At 47.8% G+C, this 17,708-nt stretch overlaps 1 protein-coding gene across 2 annotated transcripts in view; it reads left to right on the top strand.

Moving 5' to 3' along the window:
• Nucleotides 1–17,708, top strand: part of LOC144607181 (uncharacterized) — a 127,350-nt gene that overhangs the window by 92,054 nt on the left and 17,588 nt on the right. The window lies entirely within an intron of this gene.

Raw genomic sequence — 17,708 nt, 5'->3', positions numbered from 1 at the left:
TCCCCTGTACCCCAGCTGGACTCACACCAATTTCCCTCCTCCCCCTCCCCTCCACCCACATTCCTTCCTCTGGCTTCACAATTCGCAGCTCTTCAATCCTTTGTCTCATGCCTTCGGTTTTAATCTCTGGCCTTTATTTTGTCCGTCTGCTTATCAAAACCCCTCGCTACCTATCACCTGGCATGCTTTGTCCTATCTCTCTTCTCTCACAGCTTTGCTTCTCCCCTCCCCACCACACCGCCCCCCCCCCACCCCCCCCCTCCCCCCCTCCACCCCCACCACCACCTCAGTCTGAGGTAGGATCACCAGGGCCCCAACCTGAAACATCAAACATCACCTTTCCATGTTCTCCAGTGATAGAGAAATCTATTTCATTTCCAATGTTGTGGACACTTTGCAAATTGCAGAGAGTTGTAGATGTAGTCCAATCCATCACGCACACCAGACTCCTCACCACTGACTCCATCAACACTTCACACTCCCTCGGAAAAGCAGCCAATGTATTCAAAGACTTGGTCATTCCTTCTTCTCCCTGTTCCCTTCCGACAAAAGGTGCAGAAGATTGAAAGCACGCACCACCAGACTCGGGAATAGCTTCTTCTCCTCCGCTATCAGGCTTCTGAACAGTCTTTCCATAAGCTAGGGTTCTGCCCGATTCACTTTTACCCCATTGTGGACTTTGACTATCGAACCGACGTGCCACAAGGATGAGAACCATATTCTGCACTCTGTATCTTGCCCTTTGATCTACCTATTGTTCTTGAGTTTGACTGGATTATATTTACGCATGATATATCTGGATAGCATGTAAAACATAGCTTTGCATTGTACCTCAGTACTGGTGACCACAGTAAGCCTAAATGTGAAGCTAAATGTTTCAACTCCTTTGATCCTGAGTTTTTAGAATGGAATACGATCATCAAAGCTTATTTTCCACATTTGACAACTTGCATTAATTTTCTATTGTCAGAGAGGTTTTAGCCTTCAGCTGTTCAGCTTTTCCAGATTTAGATTTCCGTCTCATTCATTGCAAAATCTGTTAATGGAAGAGAACTGGATCCCTAAATAATCCGTGACATGCTTTAATAAATGACCTATTTACTGAGAACAAGAAAATTAAATAACCTCGCAAGTGCTTGCAATGTAACATACTGTCGTCATGGTTAAGCTAAAAGTAGAAAGTATATTTATAATGCTTGCATCACCCTCCTAAGTGCCTCAAAGACAATGGCTTATGTTTTGGCTATAGGTTTAAATAAAAAACTTGGTTTGTCTACCATTGTTAATAACCGCAGGGAGTCCCGAAGCATTTTACAGCCATTGCATGACTCTTAAAGTAACGTGGTCTAGCCGTGGAATTCACACCCGGCAAATTGCAAAGACTTGATTGCTTCTAAAAATATTATTTGAAGGGTAAACGTTTATCAAGGCGCACGGGAGAATTCATTGTCCGTCTTCATATAGACAATAGACAATAGACAATAGACAATAGGTGCAGGAGTAGGCCATTCAGCCCTTCGAGCCAGCACCGCCATTCAATGCGATCATGGCTGATCACTCTCAATCAGTACCCCGTTCCTGCCTTCTCCCCATACCCCCTCACTCCGCTATCCTTAAGAGCTCTATCCAGCTCTCTCTTGAAAGCATCCAACGAACTGGCCTCCACTGCCCTCTGAGGCAGAGAATTCCACACCTTCACCACTCTCTGACTGAAAAAGTTCTTCCTCATCTCCGTTCTAAATGGCCTACCCCTTATTCTCAAACTGTGGCCCCTTGTTCTGGACTCCCCCAACATTGGGAACATGTTATCTGCCTCTAATGTGTCCAATCCCCTAATTATCTTATATGTTTCAATAAGATCCCCCCTCATCCTTCTAAATTCCAGTGTATAGTGTCCCCTTCAGTTCCCTGGGAGAGTAATGCCTCTCTTCCTCCCTCTCCCATCAGGCAAGAGGTACAGGCAGAAGTGTGAAAACCCACACCTCCAGATTCAGGGACAGTTTCTTCCCAGCTGTTACCAGGCAACTGAACCATCCTATCTACAACTAGAGAGCAGTCCTGACCTCTCATCTGCCTCATTGGAAACCCTCGGGCTATCTTCAATCGAACTTTACTGGACTTTATCTTGCACTAAACGTTATTCCCTTTGTCATGTCTCTGTACACTGTGGACGGCTCGATTGTCAAAAAGCATCATTTTTCTGCTGACTGGATAGCATGGAAAAAAAGCTTTTCACTGTACCTCGGTGCATGGGACGATAAACTACACGAAAAATGACCAGACTGAATTAGGGTTCAAGTCACACTCTCTCAGCACTCTCTCAATGTTGCACTGTGGTGTAAATCTGTGTTTCAGGCTCTGCATTAGAGTTTGAAGCAACGGGCCAAACCCACCAGGAAATTCTCACGCACCAAGATGCTAGTTGCAGAACTTGAATAACGAAATGGCCCTGTTTTAAGATGGCACATTCTGCAACTACTGTGAAGACAGCAAGGTTTACGTTTAGTTTATTACTAGGCAAAGTGGACCCGTTGGGCCTAAACCTAATCTGCATTGGTGCAGCACCCTATTCTCCCCCCCCCCTCCCCTCTCTCCTCAACCCACCCCCCTCCCCTCTCCCTTCTCCCCCACTCCCCCCTTCCCCCCCCCCCCCTCCTTTTAAACTTTAAAATGTGAATAACTTTAAAAACATAACACCGATTTCAATAAAACTACTTGCATTATCACTAAAGTGACAATGGTGAGTAAGGTGGGCCTAAAATTGTCGCGCTGTCATGTACCGTTTTGGCTGAAGTTCAGTCACAAACAAGATAACAAACGAGAGTTTTAGTGTATAGATTATCACATGTACCACGGTGCAGAGAAAGGTTTTGTTTTTGTGCTGTCCAATCAGATAAAATAATACCATACAGAAAAATAAAATCAAACTCAAGTTCAAATACGTGGACCAGAGGAGAAGGTACAGGATGCAGGGTATAGGTCTCAGCATTGTAGCGCATTGAAGAGGTGCAGTGTAAAGTCCATAATGGGGTAAACATCAATCAGACGGAACCTTAGCTTATAGAAGGACTGTTCAGAAGCCTGATAACAGAGGAGAAAAAGCTGTTCCAATAGACAATAGGTGCAGGAGGAGGCCATTCGGCCCTTTGAGCCAGCACCGTCATTCAATGTGATACCCCGTTCCTGCCTTCTCCCCATACCCCCTGACTCCGCTATCCTTAAGAGCTCTATCTAGCTCTCTCTTGAATGCATTCAGAGAATTGGCCTCCACTGCCTTCTGAGGCAGAGAATTCCACAGATTCACAACTCTCTGACTGAAAAGGTTTTTCCTCATCTCAGTTCTAAATGGCCTACCCCTTATTCTTAAACTGTGGCCCCTTGTTCTGGACTCCCCCAACATTGGGAACATGTTTCCTGCCTCTAACGTGTCCAACCCCTTAATAATCTTATACGTTTCGATAAGATCTCCTCTCATCCTTCTAAATTCCTGAGTCTGGTGATGCACGCTCTCAAGCTTCTGTTCCATCTGCCCGACAGGAGCGGGGAGAAGAAGGAATGACCGGGGTAGAAGTGTGAAATGTAGATGGAGTCGATGGTGGGAAGTTTGGTCTGTGTGATAGACCGGGCTATATCTCCAACTCTCTGCAATTCTACACTTCAGAGAGTGCCTTGGGGTATCTCACAACTACTATAATGGGAAGACTATGATTAAATACCCAAACCCAAACAAAGAACTATTTACTTTAGACTTCAATGATACAGCACGGAAATAGACCCTTTGGCCCACCGAGTCCGCGCCACTCAGCGATCACCCCGTACATTAGCACAGTCTTACACACTGGGGACCATTTACAATTTTTGCCGAAGTCAATTAACCTACAAACCTGTGTGTCTTTGGAGCGGTGAAGGAAACCAGAGCACCTGGATAAACCCCACTGGGTCACAGGGAGAACGTACAAACTCTGTGCAGACAGCACCCATAGTCAGGATCAAACCCGGGTCTCTGGCACTGTAAGCCACAACTCTACCACAGGGCCACCATACCGCCCAATATTCTGCTGTCCCAGGCAACGTTATGTACATTGATATATTCGGCTTCTGTAGAGCAATGATCCACATAGCCCTTTTAATCCTCTAGTATAAACTGACAGATGAATACATATCCAAACTTTAGAAAGACTTCTCACTGCTGTACTGGGAATGCATTTTTAACCCCTGACTTGCCTGTCGCTCTGCTGGGGTGCCTTGGTTCCCCTCCTCCCCCCCCCCCCCCCCCCCCCCCCAACCCCCGCATCTATCTTTCAGTCTGAAGAAGGGTCCTGACCCAAAATGTCACCTATTCTTTTTCTCTAGAGACGCTGCCTGACCTGCTGAGCTACTCTAGCACTTGGTGTCTGCCCGGGTGCAAACCTCTGTCCTACACTGGCATTCCCACAGCCACGAATTGCCCACAGCCCAGTGTGGAGAGGCTGGCATTGAGTGGGCCAGAGCAAGCAGAGTAGTAACTCAATGCGGAAAATTGGGCCTCAACTACATCCTGACCTCCACCAGTCAAGGAACAGAGTATAGAAGTTGGGACATTATGTTACAGTTGGGGAAGTCGTTGGAGAGGCCGCACTTGGAGTATTGTGCTCAGCTTTGCTCACCCCGATATAGGAAAGATGCCATAAGAGGACTTCTGACCCAAAACATCGCCTATACCTTTTCTCCAAAGATGCTGACTGTCCCCCATAGTTACTCCAACATTTTGTGTCCATCTTCCATTAAAATGATGGGCAGATAATGTTCATAAGTTCACATGTTATAGGAGTAGAATTAGGCCATTCAGCCCACTGGGCCCACTCTGCCATTCAATCATGTCTGACCTCTGCCTCCTCATCCCATTTTCCTGCCTTCTCCCCATAACCCTTGACACCCATTCTAATCAAGAATCTGTCTATCTCTGCCTTAAAAATATCCACTGACTTGGCCTCCACAGCCCTCTGTGGCAATGAGTTCCACAGATTAACTACCCTCTGACTACAGAAGTTCCTCCTCACCTCCTTTCTAAAAGTGCGCCCTTTAATTCTGAGGGTATGACCTCTGGTCCTGGACTCTCCCACCAGTGGAAACATCCTTTCCACATCCACTCTATCCATGCCTTTCATTATTCTGTAAGTTCCAATGAGGTCCCCCCTCAACCTTCTAAACTCCAGTGAGTGGAGGCCTAGTGTTGTCATACGCTCATCATATGCTAACCCACTCATTCCTGGAATCATTCTTGTCAACTTTGTAAAGCCATGTAGGGGAAGAGGAGGGGTGGAGTTGGAGTCAAAGGTTGAGGGTGATAGTTCAAAGAAATAAAGGGGGAGTAGACGGTGGAGATAAAAACCCCTGTGGTTGGCTATGAACCAGGATGTTCTAGGATGCTCAGGTTAGGCAGTTAGAACACTAAAAGGATGAACTTTAGTGAGGCACAATGGAGCAGCAGGCAGAGCTGCTGCCTCACAGCACCAGAGACCCAGGTTCGATCCTGACCTCGGGTGCTGTCTGTGTGAAGTTTGCACGTTCTCCCTGTGACCACGTGGGTTTTCTCTGGGCGCCCCGGTTTCCTCCCACATTCCAAAGGCGTACATGTTTGTCGGTTAATTTTGGCTTCGGTAAAAAATTGTAAATTGTCCCTAGTGTGTGGGATAGTGCCAGTGCACTGGGTGATTGGCGGTCAGCGTAGACTTGATGGACAAGAGGACCTGTTTTCGTGCTGTATCTCTAAAGTCTAAAGTGCAGTGTCAACAGAACAGGGCAAAGGATGGAAGCAGAATTAGTGGGGTTACATCTTGCAGCTCTCTATCAGAGAGGCAGGAAGAAATATCTGGGCCATCTAATGAATCGACCCAGACACTGACATTGTGGCATTGGCTCGACAAAGTGTGAAATATTGATTCTTTAATGATTTTTTTAATTCCCTGCTATTTCACAATCTATAGCACACTGCAAGACAGGTCACTGAGATTTTTGCTTCTCTAAACCTATAATGTTTTGGCTGCAATGGGGACTAATTATAATCAGACCAGAGGATACAAAGCCCGATGTACGAGAAAGACAAAATAAATGTTTAGAGATACAACATGGAAACAGGCCCTTCGGCCCACCGAGTCCGTGCTGGCCGTCGATCACCCCTTCACACTAATTCAATGTTATCCCACTTTCTCATCCACCCCCCAACACACCAGGGGTAATTTACAGAGGACAATTAACCAACAACCCTCCGCGAGTTTGGGGGATGTGGGAGGAAACCAGAGCACCCTGAGAGAACCCACGCGGTCACAGGGAGAACGTGCAAACTCCACACAGATAGCACCCGAGGTCAGGATCGAACCCGGGGTCTCTGGCGCTGTGAGGCAGCGGCTCTACCAGCTGCGCCACTGTGCTTAATATATTGCAAGGGTGGAGGCCAGGGTATCAACAGGTTGAATTTCCCAGTGTTACTGGATGTCCTGATCATTTGCTCAGCTATAAAATAACACCGTGTTATTGAAGTACAGCGTGTCCCGTCAGTCTGGGACAGTGTGAAGGTTTGACTCCCGTTGTCCCTGTGATCAACCTTGACCCCATCCCGACCAGTAACAAAATACTGACAGGACGATGCCATCTCCCACTGGACCTCCACAGATACATATTAAAAATTATACTGAAAGCAACTGTTTCAATCTTAACATTGTTGACAATGGGTGGGAGGCATGACAAGTATTAACAGTCCCCTAAATTAATTGAAACGTCAAGGCAAATAAAGGCTCAGTACAAAATCCTTACATGCCAATTATGAGTAGCAACTAACTTAAACTGATAGATTTTTAAATGTTCTTTTATTTAGTTGTGTTAAGTATAAACACTTAGTTTAGCTTAGAACTACTCCCGGCTCTTCAGCTCACCGAGTCTGGGCCGACCCGTTCACACTAGTTGTAGGTTGCCCCAGTTTCACATCCCAGACGCGAGGGGCAATTAACAGAAGCCAATTAATCTACACGTCTTTGGAGTGTGGGAGGAAACCAGAGCACCCGGAGGAAACCCACGCGGTCACAGGGGGAACGTGCAAACTCAATAGACTATAGACAATAGGTGCAGGAGGAGGCCATTCGGCCCTTCGAGCCAGCACCGCCATTCAATGTGATCATGGCTGATCATTCCCAATCAGTACCCCGTTCCTGCCTTCCCCCCATGCCCCCTGACTCCGCTATCCTTAAGAGCTCTATCCAGCTCTCTCTTGAATGCATTCAGAGAATTGGCCTCCACTGCCTTCTGAGGCAGAGAATTCCCCAGATTCACAACTCTCTGACTGAAAAGGTTTTTCCTCATCTCCGTTCTAAATGGCCTACCCCTTATTCCTAAACTGTGGCCCCTTGTTCTGGACTCCCCCAACATTGGGAACATGTTTCCTGCCTCTAACGTGTCCAACCCCTTAATAATCTTATATGTTTCGATAAGATCTCCTCTCATCCTTCTAAATTCCAATGTATACAAGCCTAGTCGCTCCAGTCTTTCAACATATGATAGTCCCGCCATTCCGGGAATTAACCTAATAAACCTAAGCTGCACGCCCTCAATAGCAAGAATATCCTTCCTCAAATTTGGAGACCAAAACTGCACACAGTACTCCAGGTGCGGTCTCACTAGGGCCCCGGTCTCACTAACTCCACACAGACAGCACCCGAGGTTTGGATCCGAACCCGGGTTTCTGGTGCTGCACTCGTATAGGATTGCAAGGATGGCAACAAAAGATCAGGAACTGGTTAAATGTGCCCATGTTATTGGTTGTCTTAATCCTTTCCTCAGGATCCGACTGTGTTTTTGTCCAGTATGCAACAAAATACATCACCAATTATAAAATCTTACTTCGTATGCTTCCACTTATTAAAGTCAGTTCATTCAGTGTTGCTGTCTCCCAGACCTGTTGTAGGCAAGCCGAATGGCCTACTCCTGCACCTATTGTCTATTGTCTATTGCCTAACAGACGGGCTTTGTCCACTTGAAGCTCCTATCAGCCTTTCATCACCCAACGCCATTTTATTTACTTTGGAAAGAATCACGAGTCGACTGAGTTGTGGCTTCAGCTCAATTCTTCGAAGGGGGGAATTGCAGGAGAGACTGGGTTCCCCAAACAAGACCCCAGGGCTGATGATGTGTTGGCTTCATATCAGCAAATGTGCGGATTTTAGTCGAACAATGTGATTCAGGTCCCAACCCGAACGTCACCGATCCATGTTCTCCAGAGATGTTGCCTGACCCGCTGAGTTACTCCGGGCACTTTGTGCCCATTTTGGGCCTTGCCAGGTCCACGCCAGGATAAATTTCTTTCCATGAAAAGTTCCTTTCAGAAACTTTCAGGCACATTTGTTTTGTGGTTTCATCCTCCATTATGCCAATGAGATTTGTAATCACAGGTCCACCTCCGATATTTCCGACATCTGGTTGTCCGCCACCTCCTTTAAACCGGACAAGATCACGAGAGCGCACTTGAAGTCACCATGTGCCGCCTCGACCGGGTGTGGCGGTCAATTTCTACCTCATCGGGACATCTGCGCTGACCGGCGGCTTGAATTTGGCCCCACAATTTTAGGCCAGCTTCTAGTTTGATATCTGAGCAAATCTGTAATCAGTACTAGAGTTTACCTGTCCTGTTGCTCACTCCCATTGTTCATCCAAAGAGAAGCACTGAGTGCAGGGGGAGAGGGAGTCATTGCACAGCCAGGCTAGGGCCTACCTTCCCCTGTCACGGGCGGGTTGCCACGTACAATGTGTTGTTTGTGTTTCACCGCACACCATTAACTCAGACTTGACCTGTTCTGGAGCAAGGCAGCAGGGTGCATTCCTGCGTATGGTTCTTCCTCTGTGCGCTGAGTTCAATGGATGCCAGCTGTGTGCATTCACTTAGACTTTAGACTTTAGAGATACAGCGCGGAAACAGGCCCTTCGGCCGTCATTTTGAATCAGTCTCAAGACTCTTCCGGTGATGGCTTCCTCCTGGATTTAGATCCAGATTTACTTTAGAGAGACATCGTGGAAAAGGACCCTTCGGCCCACCGAGTCCGTGCCGACCAGCGATCACCCCGTACACTAGCACTATCCAACACACTAGGAACAATTTACCATTTACAGAAGTCAATTAACCTACAAACCTGCACGTCTTTGGAGTGTGGGTGAAAACCGGAGCACCTCGAGAAAACCGCATGCGGTCACAGGGATAATGTGCAAACTCCGTACGGACAGTACCCATGGTCGGGATCGAACCCGGGTCTCTGGCGCTGTTACGCAGCAACTCTACCGCTGTGTCATTGTGCCGCCCGAACCGCCCCACTTGACTGAGCAACGCAGACAGAGGGGGAGCTGGCTGGTGGGTTTTTATCCTCTCCCTTGCCTGTGGGTGTGTGATACCCATAGAAAGGTGGAAACTAAGGACGTGCGAAACAATCACACAATCTGAGGAACAGGCCAGTTGTCTCTTGGAACCTCCTGGAACTTTCACTGAGTTCATGGTATTTGGTCTGAATCTTGGTCAGTGCTGGGTTAGATGTCGTTGAGGGGGCAAGGATTCCAGAACCAGGGGCCACAGTTTAAAAATAAGGGGGAGGCCATTTAGAACGGAGATGAGGAAAATCCTTTTCACCGAGAGTTGTGAATCTGTGGAATTCTCTGCCTCAGAAGGCGGTGGAGGCCAATTCTCTGGATGCTTTCAAGAGAGAGTTAAATAGAGCTCTTAAGGATAGCGGAGTCAGGGGGTATGGGGAGAAGGCAGGAACGGGGTACTGATTGTGGATGATCAGCCATGATCACAGTGAATGGCGGTGCTGGCTCGAAGGGCTGAATGGCCTACTCCTGCACCTATTGTCTATTGATATCCTTAGTTAGGCAGCTAACATGCCACCATGTTCTTGCTGCCGAAACCTACACAAAATCCAGAATTCTGCTCGCTGGACAATGGTATCTGTAACCCTCAATGATATTGGTGAATGGGTACTACACTTAATTGGTAACATTGGTAACGAGGGGCGGCATAGTGTCGCAGCGGTAGAGTTGCTGCCTTACAGAGCCAGAGACCCGGGTTCAATCCTGACTACGGGTAATGTCAGCACAGAGTTTGTACGTTCTCCCCGTGACCATGTGGGTTTTCTTCGGGAGCTCTGGTTTCCTCCCACATTCCAAAGACGTACACATTTGAAGGCTAATTGGCTTCAATAAAATTGTAAATTGTCCCCAGTGTGTAGGATAGTATTAGTGTACGGGGCGATCGCTGGTCGGCATGGACTCAGTGGGCCGAAGGGCCTGATTCCGTGCTGTATCTCTAAAGTAAAGTCTAAACGTCACAAATTTTGACTAGCTTGACCGCAGGATTTCTAGTTTGGCCTTCACAATCTGGATGGCTTCTTTGCGTCTTTATACAAAGTATGGGAAAAGCCACAGGGAACTCACTCTCCAATAACACAATAAATCCTCCTTTAGTTTCGTTTTGATTTGTTTAGAGGTACAGCACAAAAACAGGCCCTTCGGCCCACCGAGTCCACGCCGCCCAGCGATCCTCGCACACTAACACTATCCTACACACACGAGGGCATCTGCAGTTATTTTCTTATACTACTGGTTGCTCCACTTTGAAGAAGTTCTCCTCCTCTTTTCGACGAGAGTTTAGCAACATGCTCTCTCGCTGCTCCCCCTCTGTGATTTCTCCTGTCCTCCTACTCGACGACCGCATCTTGACCCAGACTCGCTCCCTCCCTTCCCCTCCTCCTTCCCAGATCTCCCTCTATCTTCCTGTCTCCACCTGTATCCTTCCTTTGTCCCGCCCCGACATCAGTCTGAAGAAGGGTCTCGACCCGAAACGTCACCCATTCCTTCTCTCCCGAGATGCTGCCTGACCTGCTGAGTTACTCCAGCATTTTGTGAGTAAATAGGACAATTTACACTTTTACCAAGCCAATTAGCCTACAAACCCTTACGTCTTTGGAGTGTGGGAGGAAACCGGAGCACCCGGAGAAAACCCACGCAGGTCACGGGGAGAACGAACAATCTCCGTACCGACAGCACCAGTAGTCAGGATGGAGCCGGATCCCTGGGGCTGTAAGGCAGCAATTCTACCGCTGCACCACCATGCTGCCCTACAGCCTAGAGCTTCCAGTGCTCTGATTAAGCACATTTACTGGAATATTGATAACAGTCCCTTATTTCTCTCCCCACAGATGTTTCCTGACCTGCTGAACACTTCTCATTATTTTCTGTTTTCTTTGCAGATTTTTAAGCCAGCAGAGGTTTGAAAGAAGCTTTGGGGGAGTGATTGGAATGTTTTCATTCATCATAGTTCATGTGCTCGGAGTAGGTGGTGTAGACCGAGGAGCCACTGTTTGGACAGGGAGCTTGCTGACTCGGCCCTTCAATTGGAAGAGCAATTTAGGGGATGATCACTGGGTAACTCTTGCAGCAGCCAATTTCCCAGCTGACTGAAACCAACAAAGTGTGAATAGCTGAAGACAGAGTCATACAACCGGGAAATAGGCCCTCTAGTCCAACTCGCCCATACCGACCAAAATGCCCCATCGAAGCTCGTCCCATTTAACTGGAAGGGCACAAAGTGCAGGAGTAACTCAGCGGGTCAGGCAGCATCTCTGGAGAACATGGACAGGTGACGATACAAGTCGGGATCCTTCTTTAGACCCGACCAGAAACAGCTCCAATCCATGTTCTCCAGAACGATTCGGGCCAGGTGCAGGCAAATGGGACTAGCTCAGATGAGGCATCTTGGGTGGCATGAACAAGTTGGGTAGCAGAGTGGTGCAGCTGGTAGAGCTGCTGCCTCACAGCGCAAGAGACTGGGGTTCGATCCTGACCTGGGATGCCGTCTGTGTGGAGTTTGCACGTTCTCCCAGTGACTATGTCACTGAGTGTTCCCCTTTCCTCCCACATCCCAAAGACGTGCGGGTTTGTTGGTAAATTGGCCTAGTGCAGAGAGTGAACGTGAAAGTGGGATAACATAGAGCTGGTGTGAACGGGTGGTCGATGGCTGGCACGGACTCGATGGGCCGAAGGGCCAGTTTCCTTGCTGTATGACTCTGTGAACCGAGAAGACATTGCGGGAGCAGTGTGTTGGCAGGACACATTTGAATGAATCCCCTTCCCCAACACCACCATCTCCCTGCCCTGCCCTCGCCATGCCCCAAGTCTATTCCTTGGAGCGCAGGAGGATAACGGGTGATCTTATAGGTGTATAAAATCATGAGAGGAATAGATCGGGTAAATGCAGAGTCTTTTGGCCAGAGTAGGGAAATCAAGAACCTGAGGACATAGGTTTAAGGTGAGGGGGAAAAGATTTAATAGGAACCCGAGGCGTATCTTTTTTACGTAAAGGGTGGTAGGTGTATGGAACAAGCTGCCAGAGGAGGTAGTTGAGGCAGGGGCTATTGCAATGTTTAAGAGACAGACGGGTACATGGATAGGATGGGTTTAGAGGGATATGGGCCAAAAGCAGGCAGGTGGGACTAGTGCAGATGGGGCATGTTGGACAGCTAGGACCAAAACGCCTGTTTTTACGCTGTACGATTCTCTGTGACACGCTATGGTCTATTCTTCACCCACTGCCCCTCCAACACAGTGCAACTGAAGAAAACTGGACGTAGGCCTCACATGGCAGCCTGCGAAGGTTTGAAAAGGATGTGCGTTTCAATGTGTTTCACTGTGTGCACTTTAACTGGAGGCAGCAAGCCTCACTGAGAGCCTGGGCTCAGTTAGCAACAAGGGTTGCACTTTTAAGGAGGCACCGCAGGGAATATTTTAACAATGGAGCCCTGTGCTCTGAAACAGTGCCTGGGGCTTCACTGATACAGGAAGTATTGAGGCAGGGGGAGGGTCTGACGATTAACAAGGAAATGGAATGCATTTTAAGAAGAGATTATCACTTGTTTCTGACACTAAGTGGAAGGACAGGAGATATTTCCCCTTCCCTGAGAGAGGTGCATTCTGGTATATTCAGTTCATTGTTCACGGATTTCTAAGGGAGAAGCCAATGTGATAGTTCCTTGTGGTTTAGTTTAACTTTGTTTAGTTTAGCACAGTGCGGAAACAGGCCCTTCGGCCCACCAGGTCCACGCCAACCAGTGATCCCCCTACACTACACACGAGAAACAATTTACAGAAGCCAATTAACCTACAAACCTGTACGTCTTTGGAGCACGGGAGGAAACCGGAGCGCCCGGGGGAAAACCCACGCGGTCACGGAGAGAGCGTACAAACTCCGTACTGACAGCACCCGTAGTCAGGATCGAACCTGGGTCTCGGGCGCTGTAAAGCAGCAACTCTACCGCTGCGCCATCTTGCTTCTGCCATAATTATGTTCCATGTAGAGTCAATGTAATAGCTCCATGTCTTTGTGTACACACCTTCCCCATGGCAAGAAGTACTTTAAGCAGTGTGTTTCTTCCAAACTTTATTGTTGAGGCATCGTAGTGTAGACCATCGGACTTTTACCCCCAGGGTGGACATTTAGTTTTGTTGTGTTCAGTTTATAGATCAAGTGCGGAAACAGGCCCTTCGGCCCACTGAGTCTGCACTGACCTGCGATCCCCACTAACACTATCCTACACACACCAGGGACAAATTACACAGCCAATTAACCTACTCACCTGCACGTCTTTGGAGTGTGGAAGGAAACCGAAGATCTCGGAAAAAAATCCACGCAGGTCACGGGGAGAACGTACAAATTCCGTACAGACAGCACCCGTAGTCGGGATCAAAATGGGGTCTCTGGCGCTGTAAGGAACAACTACCGCTGCACCGCCACGCAGCCCCGTGGAGATGTCAAAGACATGTGGGCTCTAGGTTAATCAGCCTCTCCAAATTGTCCCTAATGTGTAGGTGAGAACTAGTGTATGGGTAATCACTGGATGGCACAGACTCGATGGGCCCAAGGGCCTGTTTCCACACTGTATCTCTAAACTAAACTAAAACTAGAGGGCATAGCATTAAGGTGAGAGGGGCAAAGTTTAAAGGAGATGTGCAGGGCAGCGGTTTTACACAGACGTTGGTGACTGCCTGGAATTAGCTGGTACGGTGGTGGTGTATAAGAGGCTTTATGATGGGCATGTGGATATGCAGGGAATGGAGGGATGTGGATCTTTTTTTTTAGAGATTCAGCGCAGAAACAGGCCCTTCGGCCCACTGGCCCCGCGCCGCCCAGCGATCCCCGCACACTAACACTATCCTAAACCCACTAGGGACAATTTTTTACATTTGCCCAGCCAATCAACCTACAAACCTGTACGTCTTTGGAGTGTGGGAGGAAACCGAAGATCTCGGAGAAAACCCACGCAGGTCACGGGGAGAACGTACAAACTCCGTACAGACGGCGCCCGTAGTCAGGATCGAACCTGAGTCTCCGGCGCTGCATTCGCTGTAAGGCAGCAACTCTACCGCTGCGCCACCGTGCCGCATTGTGCAGGTAGAGGGAATTAGTTTAGCTTGCCATCATGCTCGGCACAGGTATTGCGGATCGAAGCACCTGTCTTCGTGCTGTACTTGTTTATGTTCTATGTTCTATGTTTTATGGGTGTCGGGGGTTATGGGGAGAAGGCAGGAGAATGGGGTTGAGAGGGAAAGATAGATCAGCCGTGATTGAATGGAGGAGTAGACCTGATGGGCCGAATGGCCTAATGCTACTCCTACAACCTATGAAGATATTTTCCAAGCTTATCCTGGTAAAGAATTGTCCTTGTGGAGTTGTCTTGTTCGCCTGAGACTAATCATTTCTCGAGTCTAACAGATGTTCTTTAATTCAGATTCACAGAATCTTACGCTGAGTTTTTCCTAATTATTCTTCCAGCTGCCCCACAAAGCCAGGGCACCAGGGAGGGTTTTACTCCCGAGAGAAATTAAGGACGTTTTTCCGAAATCTTCACTGGAGTTTAGGGGAAAGAGAGGTGATCTAATTGAGACTAACATGATTCAGACTCAGAGCTTTGAATCTAAGAGGCAGCAGCATTAAGAGGTTGGGTTAAAATGGAATAAGAGGCCAGTCTTTAGGCTTGAGTAACGTAGACATATCTTCTCTCAGCGGCTTGCGAATCTTCGGAGTTTTCTCTTCCAGATGACAATGCAAAGTGTGGGGATTTTCGAGAGCATGGGTGTTGGATTTTGGAAAAGCAATGAAATCGTGGGATATATATTGATGGGCGAGGATGTGAATGAATGAATGAATGAATGAATGAATGATACTTTATTACCCCATGGGACAGGGCATTGGTGAGACCACACCTGGAGTATTGCCTACAGTTTTGGTCTCCTAATCTGAGGAAAGACATTCTTGCCATAGAGGGAGTACAGAGAAGGTTCACCAGATTGATTCCTGGGATGGCAGGACTTTCATATGAAGAAAGACTGGACAGACTCGGCTTGTACTCGCTGGAATTTAGAAGATTGAGGGGGGATCTTATAGAAACTTACAAAATTCTTAAGGGGTTGGACAGGCTAGATGCAGGAAGATTGTTCCCGATGTTGGGGAAGTCCAGAACAAGGGGTCACAGTTTAAGGATAAGGGGGAAGTCTTTTATGACCGAGATGAGAACGTTTTTTTTCACACAGAGAGTGGTGAATCTGTGGAATTCTCTGCCACAGAAGGTAGTTGAGGCCAGTTCATTGGCTATATTTAAGAGGGAGTTAGATGTGGCCCTTGTGGCTAAAGGGATCAGGGGGTATGGAGAGAAGGCAGGTACGGGATACTGAGTTGGATGATCAGCTATGATCATATTGAATGGTGGTGCGTACAGGCTCGAAGGGCCGAATGGCCTACTCCTGCACCTATTGTCTATGTTTTCTATGTTTCTATGTGGCATGTCACAGAGGTTCTTTGTTTTGCATACACAAGTAACCAAAACGTCATGGCTTAGTATAAGGTGCTAACAAAGTTACCAGGTATTCCGTTTAGTCCCCAATGGTCTCCGTCCTTGTTCTCAGCGGCCCCTCTTCCCCCACTCCCCCCCACACCGGGTTCCTCTTCGTCCTCGTCCGACCTGCAGTGAGGATTCGGCCATGATCTTGAAAGGTGGAAGAATGAACTTGAAGATTCCTGCTTCACGTTGTATGTTCTTAACATTTGAGGCCCACATGCCTATCTCTGGGAAAGGAAAGCTTTTCCATTTGATTTAGTAAAAACAAAGCGCTGAATGAGTTTTTGAATTAATATAGCACATTCAATGTACCTTAAAAATCTCAAGCATACTCCGATATATTTTGACATGGATAGAAGCCAAGAACTGCAGATGCTGGTTTGCAGAAAAACACAAAGTGCTGGAGTAACGCAGAGGGTCAGGCAGCATCTCTGAAGAACATGATTGGTGACGTTTCAGGTCAAGACACTTCTTCAGACCCAAGGACCAGTCTGAAGAAGGGTCCCGACCCGAAACGTCACCTATCCATGTTCTCCAAAGATGCCGCCTGACCCGCTGAGTTACTCCAGCACTCTGTGAAACGTCACCTATCCATGTTCTCCAAAGATGCTGCCTGACCCGCTGAGTTACTCCAGCACTCTGTGAAACGTCACCTATCCATGTTCTCCAAAGATGCTGCCTGACCCGCTGAGTTACTCCAGCACTCTGTGAAACGTCACCTATCCATGTTCTCCAAAGATGCTGCCTGACCCGCTGAGTTACTCCAGCACTCTGTGAAACGTCACCTATCCATGTTCTCCAAAGATGCTGCTTGATCCGCTGAGTTACTCCAGCACTCTGTGAAACGTCACCTATCCATGTTCTCCAAAGATGCCGCCTGACCCGCTGAGTTACTCCAGCATTTTGTGTTTGTTTTAACATTTTGACAGATATTCGGGGTGCTTGATCCAAGGAGGAGACTTCAAGTCTCAGAGGTGGGAAGGCAGGAAGGCAATTTCAGAGCTTGACGATTCGGCCGCTGAAATCGTAGCCACTGTTGGTGGGGCGGACGAGAGAAGCCATAAACGACACACCACGGGCAACACTGTGGGGGACCTGCAAGCACAGAATGACCTTTCCCAGTAACTGCCGCTAAAAGAAAATTCCCCAAAACACATCGCAAACACAGAGACTATTTCAGAATACAAATCATTCCATCAGTCGCCCTTCAGGGTTTAAATTACAATCTGCAACAGTGTTTAGTGCACTTGTATCAGGTTGCTCTGTCTACATATTCAACAGAAACACAGTTGTACAAGACGCCGGTGAGGCCACATTTGGAGTATTATGTTCAATTTTGGTCACCCTGCTGAAGGAAGGATGTCATTAGCTGGAAAGAGTGAAGAGAATATTTACAAAGAGGTTGTTGCCAGGACTCGAGGATCTGAGCTAGACAAAGTGGTTGGACAGGCTAGGGCTTTATTCCTTGGAGCACATGAGACGGAGGGGTAGTGTAAGAAAATAACTGCAGATGCTGGTACAAATCGAAGGTATTTATTCACAAAATGCTGGAGTAACTCAGCAGGTCAGGCAGCATCTCGGGAGAGAAGGAATGGGTGACGTTTCGGGTCGAGACCCTTCTTCAGACTGAAGAAGGGTCTCGACCCGAAACGTCACCCATTCCTTCTCTCCCGAGATGCTGCCTGACCTGCTGAGTTACTCCAGCATTTTGTGAATGAGACTGAGGGGTGATCATCTGGACGTGTATAAAATCATGAAGGGAATCAATAGGGTGAATGCACTGAGTCTTTCACTTAGGGTCTAGGA

The sequence above is a fragment of the Rhinoraja longicauda genome, chromosome 28, assembly GCF_053455715.1.
Source record: "Rhinoraja longicauda isolate Sanriku21f chromosome 28, sRhiLon1.1, whole genome shotgun sequence".
Taxonomy (NCBI): Eukaryota; Metazoa; Chordata; class Chondrichthyes; order Rajiformes; family Arhynchobatidae; genus Rhinoraja; species Rhinoraja longicauda.
The sequence above is the reverse complement of the archived record's forward strand: the minus strand, read 5'-3'. Positions and strand labels throughout refer to the sequence as shown.